Raw genomic sequence first — 5,587 nt, 5'->3', positions numbered from 1 at the left:
TTTTTTTTTTAAGATTTTTTATTTATTTATCTGAGAGAGAGAATGGGAGACAGAGAGCATGAGAGGGGGAGGATCAGAGGCAGAAGCAGGCTCCCCGCCGAGCAGGGAGCCCGATGCGGGACTCGATCCCGGGACTCCAGAATCATGACCTGAGCCGAAGGCAGAAGCTCAACCAACTGAGCCACCCAGGCGCCCCCTTTTAGATGCATTTTTTTCATTGACTTTTTTAATATGGACGTGAAATTCTTTTCACATTGTTGGAATACTATATTATGTTACCTGTTGGGATCCTGCTTTCTGTTCCCTGCAAGCATTCTCTGTACATACTCTCAGCAAACATTATTTTTAATGGCCGTAATATCCTTTCAACTGGATAAACCACAGTTTACTTAAACATTCCCTGTGTTCAAACACTCAGGTTGTTTCTAATTGTTTTGCTAAAAATATATATTTTTGTATTTAGGATTACTTCCTCAGGATAGCATCCTGGAAATTAAACTGTGGGTGGAAGGGAGCATTTTTAGGCATGTGGTGTGCATGGCCAGTCGCCCGCCCTTGGGGCCAGCCCGGCTGCTTCCTCCCACGGCTCTGATCCCTCGGCTTCCGCCTCTGAGGCACACTCCAGACATTACTGTGCTTTAATGTTCGTCCCCTTATTAACAAGAAGGAGTACTTTGTGTTAATGTATGTTTCCTTATTACTAGTGAGGGAGGGTTTTTCCCCCATGTTTCTTTTCCTAATTACATTCAGGTTTCCTGTGAATTGGGTAACCGGGTACTTTGACCAATAATCTGTTTGCGGACGTGCCCAATATTTAGCACTTCTTATAAACTCTTTACACACGGAAGATATTAACCGTTAGGATGCTGTTTGCTGGGAGTCTTTTTTCCATGTTCTAGCTGATTTTTCAGGGGCCTTTTGTGTGTTTGCTGGATGCAGAATTTTCCCGTTTTTATGTGGACTCAACCTGTCCTTTCTCTTGGTGAATTTGTCGATCGTTTCTAATCCTAAAATGTCCTCCCTTTTACGTTGCGAGGAACATTCTGTTCTATCTGGCTCTAGAGTTTGCTGATTTTGAGTGTGTGTTTTAATATTGTGATCTCGGATCCGGGGGTCACGTGGGGGCTCCGACCCAGGCAGTGAGCCAGCTGTCTGCTCCGACTCCCCGGGAAGCGTCCTGGTCCATGCCCCAGGCCAGGCTGGGGGCGAGGAGGCGGTGGGAGCAGCCAGACGCTGGGGCTGGGCCTCCAGGAAGTGTTCATGTCCCCATCGCATGGCTCCCGGGCGTTTTATTGTGGTAAAATACACAATGGCATGAAATTTACCTCTGCCACCCTCTGTGCAGTTGACTGGTGTTCAATATGCTCCCATGCCACCATCTACCTCCAGTGCCCGTTGAGCCCAGGTCCACCGTTACACGCTGGCACAGTGGCCCCATCCTACTTCCCGTCTGCATGAAATCAACAGCTCTGGGCACTGGGATGTGGGGTCCTGCAGTGACTGATCCTGTGAAGGGCTCATTGCACTGAGTACATCCCTCCAGGTTCATCCCTGTGGTAGCGGGGGCCGGGATGTCCTTCCTCTTTGAGGCTGAGTAATTGTCCATTGCCTGGATGGACCACACTTCACTTATCCAGCCGTCTGTCCATCTGTCCGTGCACGGTGGGGGGGAGGGGGGCTTCCATGTCCCCACTGCATTTTTTACTAGTTTTTCCCCTGAGTGGCTTTCTTCTTGAGTCATCATCTGTGTTTGCTATCAATCATACACATCAGAGGTTCTCAACCGAGGGCAATCCCCCACCCAGGGAACACGTGGGGGGAGGGGTGCTACTGGAATCTAAGGTGTAGGGGCCAGAGACGCTGCTGAACATCCCACAAGGCACAGCAAAGGCCCCGTGAGTTACCTCCCCGCAAACAAAGAATCATCCAGCCCAAAATATTAACAGTGTCAGGATTAAGAAATCCTGCTTTAAATTAAGGGTTAGCTTCCTTAGATAAACTGGCTAAGATAACGATCCAACATGGGTGTGTCAGGGAAGTCTGGTTGTCCTACGATGCCCATGCTCCCCTTTCTGGAATAGAATGCTTAGCTGGGCACACACAGTCAAAAGAAGAAGACTCCTATCCCCACTTCCCTCGCAACTAAAGCCGTGTGACTAAAGCTCCGGACAATGAGATGTAAACAGAAGTGTCAGCAGGCAGTTTCCGGGGCCCACTTTAAAGGTCAGCCACCACTCACACCTTGTCTCTCTTTTCCTGTACCCTGGAATACAGATGTGGTGGTTGGAGCTGCAGCATCCTTTTTGCATCATGAAGTGGCTTTAGGGATGGAGGCCATGGTCGGTGGACCACCAAATCGAAAGGAGATCTAAGGGACGCAATTTCTTTGAGATCGTAGAGTGAAGCTGTGGCATCATTCCCGGGGAGTCTGCCTCCAGGCTTCATGGAAAAGGCAGAAATAAGCTTCTTTCTGATTTAGGCCACTGCTATTTTGAGTCCCTATGAGTTACCACTGAAGCCAGCTGCAAATGGTGAAGTAAGAAATGTTTGTGAAGCTTCCTTATAAAATTCCAATGTGAAGTTAGAAAGATTAAATGGAATAAAATGTGCAAATTGCTTAGCTTATCACTTGGTACACAGCAAGCACCTAATAGTTAAATGTCACTGGCTGAGCTTCTATGAGCCTTATCATGTGGCAGGCACCATGCCACCAGCTTATACCCAGTGTCCCAATCCTCCCAGCGACCCCCAGGGGAGGTGTATTATAACCCCTGTTACGGCTGAGGCGACAGAATTGTGGGGCTGACACACAGAGAGCTGAGGTCACGGGCAGGGCAGAGCTGGGCCCCACTCCCTGCGTGTGTCCACTCCACCTCAGTAGACACCAGGACTCCATATTTCAGAAGCATTTTGCATCCAACAACTATGAACGAAACTTTCTTTGTCTGATGATCTTGTTTTATCCCAATCCTGGGAGCTTTTTGTCGCAGCTCACTGAGGCTGCATCAGCTCCAACCATCACCTGTAAATCCCACGATGCATCTCCAAACCCGAGAGGTACTTGTTGTGGCCTCTGGGTTGCCCTGGGGAACCTGTGGCACAGAGGGGCTGAATGAGTCATGCAGCATCACACTACAGGGCCAAACCTCCTCCTGGAAAAGACCACGGATGAAAGCAGGAAACAGGGGTCCCAACGTCACTAAGAAGCAGGATTAACCACCTGCCGCAGGCTGACTCCCTCAAGCTCTCAACAATCGCTCTCCCGTAGGTAAGGAGACTAAGGCTCAGAGGGGTCAGGAGGTCTGCCAAACGTCACTCATTAAGGCCCTGTCTGGTCAGATAGAAAAGCAGGTCTGTGCGACCCTGGGCGCTGTTCCCCTTCTCCTCCTGCCTCCTCCCATGGCATGTGGCCACCTGCATCTCCTCGTCCCCACATTGGCTGGGACATTTCTTTAGCCTGGAACCCCACTCTGATCAACAAGAGGCTCCAGAGTCTGGCTGACGGGGCCTATGCATGGGCCCGTCTTCACCTCGCCTGCAGGCCCCTTCCCTGGCCATGTCCCTTGAGCACCTACAGACACTAAGTGCCACGAGCAGGATGGCGCATCTGAGCCTCTTTGGGATGCTCCGTGTGCAGCAAGCCCTCAGCAACTGCTGTGAGTGACAAGACAGTGAACGCGTTTCTTGTTAATGGGGAGAGAGCCAGCATGTTTGGTCTTCGGGAAGAGAGAGAAGGCTTTGAGTTGTGATGGGCATGGAAGTCTTCCTGGAGGAGGTGAGGTTCGGCTCTCCTATCTGCAGAGGGAAACAGGACTCCAGACAGGAAGCCAAGAGGCTCTGATCCTGACTCAGGGATCCTGACTTCCCCAAAGGCGATCAGACTCCCTGGTCCGGGGCAATGGGGGCGAGAGCCGGGGGAGGTGGGCTCCATCACTCCTGAATGTGTTGCCAGCTCACGTGGGTAGTTAGGAACTAAAGAGGGTGTAAAAGTGACTTATGAGCTGAAATCAGGTGCTCGGGCATAAACACGCCAAGGCCCATGATTGATTTGACTGGGTAAATAGCTTTTATAATTGGTATGTTTTTTATTAAATTGTAAAGGCTGCATGTCTCTGTGCACGGGCATCCTGAGCACGTTCAGATGGCATGTCTGTGTCAGGGTGGCCTTGCCTGGCCTCCTGCTGCCAGGGGCCCAGGACCAGAAAATGTGTCTCTGAGGGTCAGGCCCCCAGATGTTGGAGGCCCGAGGAGGAGAAGGTCCATTCCAGGGATCAAAGTAACCATCCCTTAGCTCCCTGGGTCATGAAGTCATGAGGTTTAGAGAGAAGCCAGAGAAGGCAGCTGGGAGAAGGGGTTTGCTTTCTGCTTCCCCACTGGACACGAGTCAGTCCCACATGCACAGGGCCAGGGCCTGGTGGGCACCATCTCTGCCCCGGCGGGCACCATCTCTGCCCCGGCAGTGTCTGTCCAGGCTGGGGACCGGGCAAGGCCATGTGGGCATCAGAGAGGCTGACACCAGGGACTCCAGAAACGGCAGGGCTCGTCCTCTGGCTCATGAGCTACCCCAGAGCCTGGCACCACCAGTGGGTGCTCATCAGGAACCACCTGTCCTGACCCCGGAGCGTGCTGGCCGGGGCTGGGGAGCACCTGGAGGTTTAGACGCCAGAGGGGGGCAGGGAGAGTGGAGCACTGAGTGTGGCTCAGGAGGCAGACTGCATCCAACAGGACCAGTGATTCTGTGTCAGATCTTGAGAAGGCCACCTCCTGAGCCTCCATTTTCCTATCTGCAAAGTGGGTTAATGACTCTCGTTCTGCCCGCTGCTCAGGATGTCGGGTCAAAGGTTCTGTGGAGAATGTCTTCAAGTCCCCAGTCTGAGGCAAGGCCCTCTGACTCCTCTCTTCTTTAACATCTATCGCTGGCTGAAAAAGGACCCCACAGACCCCACGTGCAAGGGACACGTGCCTCCGTACTGGGACAAGGCAATTCTCCCGGAGTCTTACAAGCACACAGGAGCTGCCGTAGGCACAGGTTCCCAAGTTCCATGCTGGGGAAACCACAGCTGCTCGGGGATCAAGGTCAGGGCTCAGGGTGTGACCAGGGTCAAGGGTCAGGGTGTGACCAGAGTCACGGCTCAGTGTGTGACTAGGATCAGGGCTCAGGGTGTGACCGGGGTCAGGGCTCAGTGTGTGACCTAGATCAGGGCTCAGAACGTGACCAGGATCAGGGCTCAGAGTGTAATAAGGATTGAAGTTCATTGTGTTATTGGAATCAGGGCTCAGAGTGTGACCAGAGTCAGGGCTCAGAGTGTGACCAGAGTCAGGGCTTAGAGTGTGATCAGGATCAGGGCTCAATGTGTGACTGGGATCAGGGCCCAGAGTGTGACCAGGGTCAGGGCTCAGAGTATAATAGGGATTGAAGTTCATTGTGTTATTGGAATCAGGGCTCAGAGTGTGACCAGGATCAGGGCTCAGAGTGTGACCAATGTCAGGGCTCAGTGTGTGACCAGGATCGGGGCTCAGTGTGTGACCTGGGTCAAGGGTCAGGGTGTGACCAGGGTTAAGGCTTAGCAGGTGACCAGGATCAGGG

This window comes from Leptonychotes weddellii, chromosome 4, assembly GCF_054177405.1.
Source record: "Leptonychotes weddellii isolate Sample4059 chromosome 4, ASM5417740v2, whole genome shotgun sequence".
NCBI lineage: Eukaryota > Metazoa > Chordata > Mammalia > Carnivora > Phocidae > Leptonychotes > Leptonychotes weddellii.
This window is presented reverse-complemented; position numbering follows the sequence as displayed.